The sequence below is a fragment of the Ostrinia nubilalis genome, chromosome 18 (assembly GCF_963855985.1).
Source record: "Ostrinia nubilalis chromosome 18, ilOstNubi1.1, whole genome shotgun sequence".
Taxonomy (NCBI): Eukaryota; Metazoa; Arthropoda; class Insecta; order Lepidoptera; family Crambidae; genus Ostrinia; species Ostrinia nubilalis.
Window position 1 is genome coordinate 13,008,447 of NC_087105.1, and position 13,411 is coordinate 13,021,857.

The following is a 13,411-nucleotide window of genomic DNA, read 5'->3' on the forward strand; positions in this document are numbered from 1 at the left end:
GCCGCTCGCATCCAGGCACCTCCCGCGACCATCACCAGATCGTCGGTCCACCTAGTGGGAGTTATACGTAATAGTTACTAATCTGTAAATACGATATTTATAGGTAATACCTTAGATTTCGGCGGACACTCTTATAGGGTTCAGCAGTTAGACGTCTTCTCTTCACAAATCACTGAGCACTTGGACAATTTATTTAGTAAGTAGTTTTTAACGTGCTAGAGGAGATTGTAGGTATTCATTTTAGGTCTGTTGATCTACACATGAGTATAGATGACCCACGCTGAACTGTCCCACCAAACTCAATGACAGGGGGGCGCTACCATCGTTCAACTATATGGTTTCCAACATGGCAAAAATCTGAACCAGCGATCCGGTATTGACGGTGGCGCCCCACTGTCAATGTCATCGACAGGACAGTCCAGTATTTTGGAACTATATCTAGCCGAGCGTTTGACTGACGTATGACAACCGTTTGACGTTTGTACCAGAATAGCCTTGGCACTGCAGGATTTTTGAAAAGAAACTCCTTGATTTTCAGAATTGGTGTGTAATCCCGTGGATAGAAATGAAGAGTGACAATAGTAATAGTAAATTTTCGTTTGTTTTAAATTATACAATGCTAGCACCCGCGGATTGGTGCGCAAAATTGATCGCGGACGAGGAACGTTCCTGATTGGTTGTTGGTCTCGAGCGTTAAGACGTTGAGCGAAGAAATTGTAGCAGGGAGAAGGTATATGGCCGCCAGTTCTCATGATGAGTTGCGTAGATGGCGCTGTGGGTGTCCAAACATGCCCCCGGCCTTGGAAGCACCAGCTTACGAAAGACTAGCAGGATCCATCTCTGGCTGATCCCATAGTAAAGGACAGATCTTGGTTACAGCGCGCCTGATGACTCCGGATGTTGTTTGGATGTCAGCAACTCTCACGATGCCATCTTTTCCATGGATCGTGTTCTTAACGCGTCCCAGTTGCCATTTCAGTGGAGGTAAGTTGTCATCCTTGACAATCACCAGCGTGTCTGGTCGCAAGTCGATCGTGTTCTCCTTCCACTTGATCCTCGTCTGCATCTCCGAGATGTACTCTTTGGTCCAACGTGACCAAAAATGCTGGCGCAGTTGTTCAACACGTTGATATCTAGTAAGTCGATGCATCGGCGTATCTTGCATGTCGGCGCTTACAGGTGCAACGAGCGGACGACCAACCAGGAAGTGAGCCGGAGAGAGAGGCTGAAGATCGTGCGGATCTGTGGATAGGGGACTCAGTGGACGGGAGTTAAGGACAGCTTCCACCTGCGTTAATAATGTGCATAGCTCTTCGAAATTTAGGTGCGCGTTGCCTAATACACGGTTAAGGTGATATTTGCAAGATTTTACTCCTGCTTCCCACAGACCACCAAAATGAGGAGAGTATGGAGGTATGAATTTAAATTTAATCTGTTGGCTGCTAGCATACTCGATAATATTGGATGAGCAATTCGTTAAAAATTTCTTAAATTCATTCATCAAACCTACAAAATTCCTACCGTTGTCTGAAAAGATTACTTCCGGTTTGCCACGACGCGAGATAAATCGTTTCAGGGCTAGAAAATATGCGTCAGATGTCAGATCGCTGACAAGTTCCAAATGTATCGCGCGTGTAACGAAACAAATAAACAAACAAATGTACGACTTTACAGTTTTAGCACCTCTGCCTTTGCGATTCAGTACGAGCACCGGGCCTGCATAGTCTACCCCGCATCGCATGAACGGGTAAGTTGGCGTGATTCGCTCCATAGGTAAGTGTCCCATAATCGGGTTTACGGTTTTACCTCTTAAGCGTGTACAAATAATACATTGACGTATTGCCTTTTTTGCGAGATCACGCCCCCTTACCGGCCACCAGCGCTCGCGCAGCGCGAACAGCAGCGCCTGCGGAGCCGCGTGCAGCAGTTGCGCGTGCTCGCGGCGGAACAGCAGCACTGAAAAGCCATGTTTACTTGATATTAGCATGGGGTGTTTTTTATCAAAGTCGAAACTGGTAGAATTGTCTAGACGACCTCCTACTCGAATTAATTGGTCGTCATCGATAAATAAATTTAATTTGGCTAAATTATGATTTCTTTTTAGTTTTCCTGTTTCTAACAATTGCTTATGTTCTGCTGGAAATGATTCTAATTGTGAAAGTCTAGCTAATGTTTTCACAGCATCTCTCAACTCTTCCACACTGAGCGGTCCTATTATTCTGTCATTTTTATTTCGCGTATTATGAATAAAGCGGAGTACGTATGCGGCTGCGCGACTCATGCGGTTGAATTGAGAGAATCTGTGAAATGGAAATAGTGAAGTACCGGATTGTTGTTCCGCTATAAAAGAATGTACTGCTTCACGTTTGACTTCTGTGAGTGCTTGTTCAGGGATGTCAGACTGGTCACATCCTGAAGCCGAGCTCAGTATAATTTCGGGTTCGTGTAGAAATGTCGGTCCATTCCACCATAGTGACGAATTCGAAAGGTCAGCTAAACTAACACCACGCGATACGAGGTCAGCAGGGTTATTATTTCCACTGACATGGTACCACGGGAGCTCTTTACTGAGTTCGTGAATTTCAGAAGTTCTGTTCTGAACAAAAGTTTTTAGTAGGTTGGGGGCCATACGTAACCATCCCAACACTATGGTTGAGTCAGTCCAAAAAACAACGCGGTCAAAGTGACACCGAAGTGCATCGCGAACCTTGTCATAAAGTCGAGCACCCAATAACGCTCCGCATAGTTCTAATCTAGGGATGCTGACCGGTTTTAAGGGCGCGACTTTGCCTTTAGAGCACAACAACCTCACTGTCACTATCTGAGTGTCACTTACTGTGCGTATGTAGATGCATGTACCGTAAGCAGTTTGTGACGCATCGGTGAAAATGTGAAGCTCAATCCTAGTTGGGTATGGTCCCATGACATGTCGCGGTACAACTATGTTGTTTAAAATAGACAAATCGTTGACAAACCGGTCCCAGATTTTTGTAATGTCACTAGGAACGGGATCGTCCCATCCCAATTTCAACAACCATAATTTTTGCAATAACACCTTCCCTATGATTACAGCAGGACTTAGAATGCCTAGTGGGTCGAATATTTGCGACACGGTGGACAAAATTATGCGTTTTGTTAACGGCATCGGTTTGTTTTCAAACTTACTAGTGAAATTAAAGTTATCTGACGAGGGATGCCAACCAAGACCTAGTGTTTTGCATTGACTATTTTCCCCTAGTGCTAACTCTTTAGAATAGTGAGGAACTGATTTGTCAAATTCGTGATCAAAATTAAATATCCATTTGCGTAATGGAAAACATCCAGACTCGAGTGTGTTAGCTGTATTTTTACATATTTCTAACAACTGAGTTTTATCATCGTGGCCCGTGATCATATCGTCGACATAGAAATCATCGGTTAACACTCGTTTGACGTCACAGTCAGTACAGTCAGCAGCTAACTGCTTTAAACAACGACAACTGAGAAAGGGCGCGGAGGCTGTCCCATACGTAACTGTATTTAAGCGATAAACGTCTATAGGCTGCGATGAGTCATCACGCCACAGTATCAGCTGTAGGTCCCTTTGTTCCGGCGCAACACTTACTTGTCTATACATTTTTTCTATGTCGGCGCATGCTGTGTATTTGTATTGCCGAAATCGTAATAAAATGGAAAACAAGTCGCCTTGTATTGGAGGACCTACTAGTTGGATGTCATTTAATGACTTTCCAGTCGAAGACTTGGCACTAGCATTAAAAACCACACGTAATTTTGTGGTGGTACTGTGAGCACGAAAAACGCCATGATGTGGCATGATAAAATGAGGAATCCCATACGACTGTGCGAGTGTCATGTGGCCTAAATTGATGTATTCGTGTATAAAGTCTGCGTATAATTGGTTGTATTTAGGATCACGATCTAATCTTTTTTCTAGTGATAAAAATTGACGCTTCGCTTGAGAATACGTCTCGCCCAAGGCATCAGCTGACTCTTTAAGTGGGATGTGAACACAAAACCTTCCATCAACATCACGTGTAGTATTGCTTACAAAAGATTTTTCACACTCTAACTCGTCATCATTAAGCGTATTCTGAAGCCTGGGTAGTTCTTCAAGCTCCCAAAATTGGCGAAGTTGTGTATCTAAAGATTGACTGAAGTTGCAATGAATAGATTTATTTTTGTGTGCGTATAAATTCAAAGAACCCGACACTATCCAACCTAACTGTGTGTTTTGGAGGAACGGGCCGTTAGGTAAACGCATTTTACCTTCAATAAGTAGGTCCCAGAATCGATCTGCGCCTATTAATAAATCGATATCTTGCGATTTTAAAAATTGAGGATTTGCAAGCTGAACATGTTTAGGAATCCTAAAATGCGCGCTTTGTATGTTAACAGCTGGCAAAGTTGATGTTATTTGCGGTAGAACGAAACACTTAATGCGCATGGAGTAGGTATTGATGCGTGATTTTACTTCGATGTCACAAATTTGCGTGGATTGTGACACAGAATTACCCACACCTCGTATTTCTGTAGTGGACTGTATAACTGGAATGTCTAATCGTTCGCATAATGATTTTGTGATAAAACATCGTTGACTTCCGTTGTCAAGAAGTGCGCGTACTAAATGATAGTTACGATGTTTATCCGCTATCTCGACCAGTGCAGTCGATAACAAAACCGGTAGCACGTCTAAATCATGTGTGTTGGAATGCGCGTTGTAAACGGGTGAATATCCCAAACACGTTTTTTACGCGGCGGAGCTGAGAATCGATGGGAGAAATGTAACTAGAGCGATGTTTTTTTTTCTGTATATAGTTTAAACAGCGTTTTACACGATAGCAAAGTCTTCAGGACAATAGCTAGTTATTTTATGTGCTAAAAAAATTTTCAAAGACACAAAATCTAATAGCGGTGGCGCGTCCTAACTCTATTTCTACTCATAAATTGTGTTATTCCTTCTTTCTCGGGGACTCTAGTAATTTAAAAATAGTATAGCCATAAAATACATTAAATAAGACTTCCAAATGATATAAAAGAAATGTGATATTCCATATTTTAAGTGTTTTAAATAGCCTTTCAAAACTGTCCCACGAAAAAAAGCAATTACAGTGGCTCAATTTCGACACTCTCTTACTTCTCCAAAGAAGCTTTGAGAGACGTAGAGTTCTTCTTCCCTGCATCACTCAGCTGTGTCCTCCTGATCGGGCTATAAAGACTTGCGACTTGTGGTATTGTTTTTCCAGCAGACCCGTAAATATTTGTATCAGCGGCACAGGAATACAAAATTTTTCAATTTCGCTGTCAAGTGTATGAGTGAAAGCTACTTACTTAGATGCTAAACGATTCTTTAACATGATTAAAGTTTGGTGTTTTGTTGTATCTGCATACAGAAATTATTGATCAGAATTATAGTTTTCATTATAATTTGAATTTTGTAACAAATTTTTAATTTCGGTGGCGCAATTTCGGTGGCTCCGGTGGCGAATCTATTGCCAGAATTGGTCTTATTGGCTCTGGAACATTGTACCTAGGTCTACTAAGGTCTCAGCCATAACTACAATGAGTCAACTACGTCAGTGAGTCGAAGTTGTGTGATGTACTCGCCGTATCTTGATACTGAGCTCGGTCTAGCTCCGAAGCTTGAAAACCTCTAAGTGGGAGGTAGTGAAGACTTTAAGAGATTATGGTGTCTCCAACTCTGAACCCTCGCAGCAATCAGATAAGTTTCGAGTTCTGATCTTGGGGGAGGGCTGATATGATGAAGTTTTCATACAAATACTTCAGAAGTTGCATGTATCGACAATCAATTTGACGCCATTAAAGAGACTGTAGCACAGCCCAGGTCTTGACCGAATCGAAATATGTACAAAAAGGCCAATAATAATGACTGATTATAGTCCTCAGTCTTCTGCATAATTTGACGCGGCATTAAATATGTACGTAGTATTACGAACGTCTTTTCGAAAATGAGGTTGTCTGGGAGACTGGATGTTGGATAGCGAGAGTGTCATATTTCAGGAAAAAGCAGTGAAGCCCGAAGCAGGAGGCCTCACCTGACTCTGGACCATCGCCAACGTCCATTCCATTCCAGTCTCTACCACCACCACCATGTCTTATTTTTTGGTTTATCTGCCAATAAACATGGTGGTATTTAAGGGAACTTTAGTACTAGCATTCCATCTGATTTCATAAGCTCAGTTGTGATTTCATTATCTCCTGGTACATACCTTGTTGTTTTTAATAGGGCATTCTAATCTCGCTCAAGCTAAAGTCTAGGATATCTTCGCTACAGTGTCGGAATAATTCGATCTTCAGCCTAATTACTAGTAGTGCTTCTTAATCTCTCCTAGCAGCTTAGGCATTTACCAAAATGGTTCTGCTATCTTCCTTATTCATGTTGGTAGGTATATTCAATTTGGTCCTCGCAAATACATACTTTCGATTTATTACAAAAAAAATTGTCTCTATAATACACTTTGTATCAGCGTGAGGACTTGGATGGCTATTTATACATCGATACTAAGCAAAATCTTAAAAACAGATAAGAATAGTTCTGAAACAGCTAAAATTTCCCTAGTCTTGTAGGTTGCAATCTATTCTGCCACTCGAGCTGAAAATTCGTGGGGTTTTGGAGCTGGATTGGCACTGGTCGTGGCTTAGGCTTCATCAGTCGACATCTTTTGAGCATCTTTTATTCGGAATTCTTCTATTTCGGTGATCACTTCTTCTTCTTCCTCGGTCCCTCACTGATGAGGATCGCGACCGCAGATAGTGTTCCTCCATAGACTGCGGTCATAAGCTGTGTGGTGATCGGAGAATGCACATGTGATTAAATTGCCTGTTCGTCTAAAAATGATTATTACATTTTGATTTTTGCAGTACTATTAGGGTGCAGCTCAGTACGCTTTTACAGTTCTGGCATCTTTTGCTAGGCCTTCTCTCTCCATGAGGCTGGCTGGATTTAGTCCTCCGTTTCTTAATTGTACTACTTTCATTTAGCTCATTCTCGCTAGGTTTGCATAGTTTTCCGTTAAATTAGCCTGTCACAAACATGTAATGTGTTAGTTCAGTAGCTGGTATAGATCTAAAAATATTTTCATACTTAATCTGCAGTTCGCATGGTCTTTAGCGAATAATTAGTAGCGTAATTCTGAGTGTCGGATAGGTATGATACCATCATGAAAACTTGGCTAACCTGGACCAACATTTTTACTTATGGAAGATAAACCTAACGCCAACCTGGGGCAGTTGGTCGCCCTCCCGGGACTAGAGTTGATTTCTGGGTTTGAGAGTCATGTATGATGTCTTTGTGATGAGTCTATAATAACGGGGCTGTTGGCGGCTAGAGCCAGAAGGTTTTGGATTTGTTCTCTATGTAGAGATTTTGCCGTTATCACCATGCTTAGCAGGCTGGTTGGTAGTTCCAGTATGGTAGTATAATACCTGGAAAGATGCTGCAGCCCACCCTCCAGTATTTTGATTGCTTAGTTGGCTCTTACGACTCACATGGGAAGATCTGATGCTTTTTTAGGGTCACAATACAGGCCTGAATATTGTTTTTAATTATGAAACATCTTTACTGGATAATAATACTTAATTGATTACAAATAAATAAGTAATTTTAGACAATTATCCATAACATTCCGAATTCCGTTGTATACAAAAATTTCGATGGATTGATTCTTAATTCCGGTGGCTCAAATACAATTTCGGTGGCTCTTGATAATTTCAAATTAACATATCTCGAGAAGTTTTAATAATATTTTGATCTCTACCATATCATTGAATAATACAAGTTATTTACTATTATTTCTGCCACAAAAAAGTTTTGGAAAGTGGAAATTAAAATTCGCCACCGGAATTAGGCAAAAAACGAGTTTGTTGATATTCACCCAAACACACTCGTTTGTATTGTGCGTAGCGGCCGTATCGGGCGAGCCTGCGACCGGCGGCGGCGGCCGCGGCGCAATGAATGCAGATGTTTGTGCGCTGGGCAATGCGCAGGATGCGCTCGGGCAATCCGATTCAGTCGTCAGTGCACTAGCTGAGAGTAAGGTCATGCCGGGACTTGTGCCTTGTTCGTCACTATGTATGAGGGAGTTATGTTTTTTGTTGCATTTTCTACACGACCCAAACTTACAATCGCTCACCGTATGACCAGAACGCAAGCAGTTTTTGCAAAGTTTGTGATTATCAATAAGTTTAAGCTTTGTGTGTAAATCAGAATCTAAAAACCTTTGACAAGAATAAAGTGGGTGCTTACCGTTGCACATCACACAACTTGATGGCTTTTGTGACTTGTTGTTGGAAACATTGCAATGCACTTTAGTACGTTCATGCGTAGCCGTTTGTTTTTTATTTAAATTATTTTGGCTACCTTTGCAGTGTGAACTAGATAAAGTTTCCAACATATCTGCTCTGTGCTTTAGAAATTGAAGTAAATCATTTATTTTCAAAGCTACCTTGGAGTCGCCACGATTTTCAATTAAATTACTATATTTATATTGTTCCCATTCGCGTTCTGTGGTTTGATCCAATTTAGAGACAACAATATAAATAATTAAAGTGTCCCATGAATCAGTGGGCTCGCCTAATATTTTTAAAGCACGTAGGTTCTTTAAAATAGTGTCTATGAGGTGTCTAATGGATGTAGGTGACTCCTTGGTGAGCGTTTGAATTGAAAATAAAGCCTTGATGTGATTGTTAACCAATAAATTTGAATTATTGTAACGGTTAAGCAATAACTCCCATGCAACTAAATAATTGTCAGCGGAAAACTCTAATGATTCAATCACTTGTGCTGCGCTGCTTTTTAGTGATGATTTTAGATAGTGAAACTTTTGAATATTACTAATCTCATTAGAATTATGCACAAGAGATAAAAATGTGTCTCTGAATTCTAGCCAATGCTCGTATGAACCGTCAAAGGTTGGCATGGAAATGGTAGGTAATTTGACCGATTCCTGTACTTTATTCCTACACTTAGAACTTGTAGAAACCAGATCACTGCCCAACATACATTCAGCCCGAGCTAGGACGTCATAGTAGCAATCTTCAAATGAGTCGCGTTGAGATAATTGGCTATCTATTTCGCTTTCTGACACAATTTCCTCTATTTTAGTTTGGAGATCACTAAACTCAGTGTACAGGCCCTTGGCACCTTGTACGCGAAGTGCCAAGTCGGCACGTAATTTCTCAGACAACACATTACTTTTAATGCTATCTAGGTAATTAGAGAATCTAGTCAGCCTACTTTTAACTATTCCACGTTTTTTATTTAAGCTGCTTAGCAAACTAGATTGTTCGAATGAGATACCATCGACCGTTAGACTACAAGGGGACTTCGAACGTGCCCTCACCTCACTTTCTTTGCTCATTTCGGTAAGTTAGTGAAAAGCAGGAGTACTTACAGTTTTAGTGTTCGTAGTGATCTGCGAAAGCAGCAGGTATTAGCAACGACACTCTGCTGTTGAACACTCGACACACTTGATGCGCGTACGTAGGTAGGTAAGTACTGAAATTAGCAAATGCACAGTATTACACAAGTGAAAACCAAGGGTTTTTGGATATTGCGGATGGCTGGCCGTACCGATTTTGCATCTCCTGAAGTCCTGGTGTCCAATACGTAGACGTGACTTGAAGATAGCTTCGCCGGTTGATATTGTGATATCTTGCGTTTTCCGGTGAATATGCAGCTCGGATAGGTCGCTCGCTTGTTGTATTCGGCTGAGAAGGACCAAATGTACCAGAATAGCCTTGGCACTGCAGGATTTTTGAAAAGAAACTCCTTGATTTTCAGAATTGGTGTGTAATCCCGTGGATAGAAATGAAGAGTGACAATAGTAATAGTAAATTTTCGTTTGTTTTAAATTATACAATGCTAGCACCCGCGGATTGGTGCGCAAAATTGATCGCGGACGAGGAACGTTCCTGATTGGTTGTTGGTCTCGAGCGTTAAGACGTTGAGCGAAGAAATTGTAGCAGGGAGAAGGTATATGGCCGCCAGTTCTCATGATGAGTTGCGTAGATGGCGCTGTGGGTGTCCAAACAACGTTTAAGAGTGGCGAAAGACGTTTGACAGAAGACTGGGGAATGAGAAGGAAAGTTTTCTTTGTTTGTATTTCGAGTGTCTCTATGAACCTGTAACGAGTATTTACTGTTTGAATTTATTTGAATATTCCAAACGTTTACACTCAACTCGCTGACAGTGACACCCCACACCGCCCGTCAAAGCGACCATCGCAAAGCAAGCAAGTGCACGCGAAATTCATAATCACAAGATAACAAACCGACTCGAGATGAATGGCAACATCAGATTGCACAGCGTTCATTAATCATGCTCCTTCTCTTATTACTAAACAAAAGAGAAATATTTCTTTGGTCTTATTACTACACTTCGTCTTGTTCAAAATTGACCTTAACTTTCGGCTTTCGCTTGACCTTCAGTGCAGAGCAGATAGTCATATATTTATTATGATCAGGCCCAACCGATAGCATCCAATTCCAGTCCTGAATAAAAGGTTTTACATTCAGCAAAATGAAATAAATCAACTTTTTTGCAACTCGCCAAATAACTTAGATAAAAGACTAGTTTATTTATGTTAAAGAAATATGGGGAACTTTTTCTAATTTATTTATTTTATTTATTTGGACAACCAACAAGATACACAGGCTAATCGGTTTAATCTACACTAATAAATTATAAAGACGAAAGACTTGATTTTTTGTTTGTATTGAATAGGCTCCGAAACTGCTGGACTGAATTTCAAAATCCTTTCACCATTAGAATCCTCCATTATTTCTGATGACCATAGGCGGCACGAAAAGTACGCCGGCACAGCTATATAAATAACAACAAACTCTATTGAAAGATGCATCGTTCAGTTATCCGATGCTAAGAAAAGTAAGGGTTAATTCCTAAAAGTTCTCTACCAATGAGCCACAAAGATTTATTTAAAGCTGAAACTTCGCAGTAATCCTCCTTCGACAGAAATGTATTGGTTCCAAGGTGCAGTCGGCTGAGTGCAGTTTATTTTTTTAACTTCACGGCACTGGAATCTTTCCTTTTAGCCTAGACGTCGGATAATGCCATAGATAAAAAGGTTGTCTTTTATTATTCCTGCCATTTGTCTTAGCATTCGTTTTCTTCTTTTTTATTCTGTTCTGAGAATAACAGCATGTATATGATTACAAGTAAAACTTCAAAGAAAGAAGAATTAACTTTGTCTAATATTTCTCATTTGAAACTAATCTACTAACTTTTCAACTTTTATTGCAAAGATAAGTATCTACTAAAATGTAAGATGCTACAGTATTTATCTTGACATACCGTCATCTATACAATAATATCTAACGCATAGCTCTGCTTAGTCATTAACTCAAGGTTAGCTTAAGCCAACTGTTTTTTTTGGGGCAGCAAGGTTCTGGAATGGGGCCGCGTACAGGAAAACGCAGCGTGGGACGTCCACCCACAAGGTGGACCGACGACATCATAAAGGTAGCAGGAAAGCGCTGGACGCAGGCCGCTACCAACCAGGAGCATTGGGGGAGGCCTATGTTCAGCAGTGGACGTCCTATGGCTGACTTGATGATGATGATGATGATGAACTGTTTTTTTAAGCCTTTGGGAATAGAAAAGTACCATTTTTCAACTGAAAATCTTCCACAACCTCACTTTACTTCCACGTACATTACAATAAATTACCAAACGATTTAAATCATATTTCAACAACTGGAATCAGTTTTTGAGCTAATAAAAAGCGCACGATTGACTTGCACTAACCAAAATTCATTTAACTTTTGTAATTACACGTAGGTGTTTGAGTTTATGAACTATAGTTACAGTTCTCGTTACAACTGGGAGTAAGGTAAATGTAACTTGAAACACGACCTGCTACATTTTAAATATGCTAGGATATAATTTTTAATACTTCTTCTGACGTATGGAGGGGTGGGAATAATCCTGGTGCTTATTTTAGTATAAAATAAGTTTGTATTCATTCATTCATTCATTCATTCATTCTTTCACTTATTTCAGACGAAGGAACGTCAGAAAGCACAATCATCATTGTAATTAGTTACCTATTCATTAAACAATTTTTAGTACCTATTGTTGTATATAAGTGTATTGTCGATGATGCTGAATAAACATTTTTTATTTCTTTCTTTCTTTCAATCTCCCGTTGTTTTCATCCAGACTCTGACAGATATATTCTTGAAATCGTCAATTAATCGAGCATGTGAGATTACGCTTTTTTATAAAAGTCATACAATTACAATTTTTTTTAACCTCTTGTTATAATTTTAACGTTATCACTGCTTTATGGGAATAATACGAACAGCGCAAGAAACTCTCAAAAATGCGAGCTAGGCAGTCTTATTCTGAGGGGAGGCCGAGGATAGTTGTAACAGATGAGAGTTGTGACGTTGTCAATTTTTTGAAAACTAAACTATCAGTGAGCTCGCAGCAGCGCGTATTTGTTAGCTCAAGACTTGAACTAAAAAACGCGCACTCTTACGAGCTCGCTATTGGTTAATAAGTTTCAAAAATCGACAATATCACAACTCTCCACTGTTAGAACTCTCCTCGGTCTCCCCTACACTCCACGGCACATTAGACTCTACGCCTTTCTTGCAAAATCGCCCTTATTGCCACTACAAAAGACACCACAGTATGAAGCTTGATATACCTTCGTCCTCGCATTCGCAGGTTCACGTTGCTAATTAACAAAAACAAACTCGAGCCCGTACTAAATAAATTCATAAAAAACGACCACACTTAATTTCCTCCTCGGGCGGCCCGAGTTAGCGTAATCGTTAAAGCAATTTAGCCACAAATGAAACTTTCCTTAAGGACGTAAATTACCCGTAAATTAAAAAAGGACTCATAAAATCCCGTCTTGCTATTTATCTTTAATTTTAATGCTCTTGAAGCCTATAAATAGGTGCCCACGCACAATTTTGTTACGTAGGTACTTCAGTATTTATTTTAGGTAATTCTATGAAGCAAAATTTGTATACGTTTAAATACACATCTGATGTTTTTTTTACGTTTATCACAATTGGCTCATGAAACACTTGGCTCTTCCACTAATCATCAACCATATCCCATTCTTCTCTCAATTCTCATTTGTATTAAATAATCTTGTGTGGATCCACCCACAACGTGGACCGACGACCTCAGGTAACAAGAAGGCTGGATGCAGGCCGCTACCAACCGGGCTTTGTGGAAATCATTGGGGGAGGCCTATGTTCAGCAGAGGACGTCCTATGGCTGAAATGATGATGATAATAATGAAAGATTTCTTTTTTTTAATTAAAGTATACCCATATGTACAAGGTAAATACATGTACTTATATTAATGACGTTTTCACCACTTGCTAATTCAGCTGACGCGTCGGTGCGCCGCGT

The 13,411-nt window shown here is 40.3% G+C and overlaps 1 long non-coding RNA gene across 2 annotated transcripts; it reads right to left on the reverse strand.

Moving 5' to 3' along the window:
- Nucleotides 1–531: 531 nt before the first annotated feature.
- LOC135080763 (uncharacterized) lies at nt 532–10,044 on the reverse strand. Of its 2 annotated transcripts, XR_010259073.1 has the most exons (3): nt 9,590–10,044; nt 9,411–9,514; nt 532–1,956 (listed from the first exon to the last, which is right to left on the reverse strand). It is a non-coding gene; the product is annotated as an uncharacterized LOC135080763 (long non-coding RNA). The 2 variants fall into 2 exon arrangements; XR_010259072.1 differs by having other exon boundaries at nt 9,411–10,044.
- Nucleotides 10,045–13,411: the final 3,367 nt, after the last annotated feature.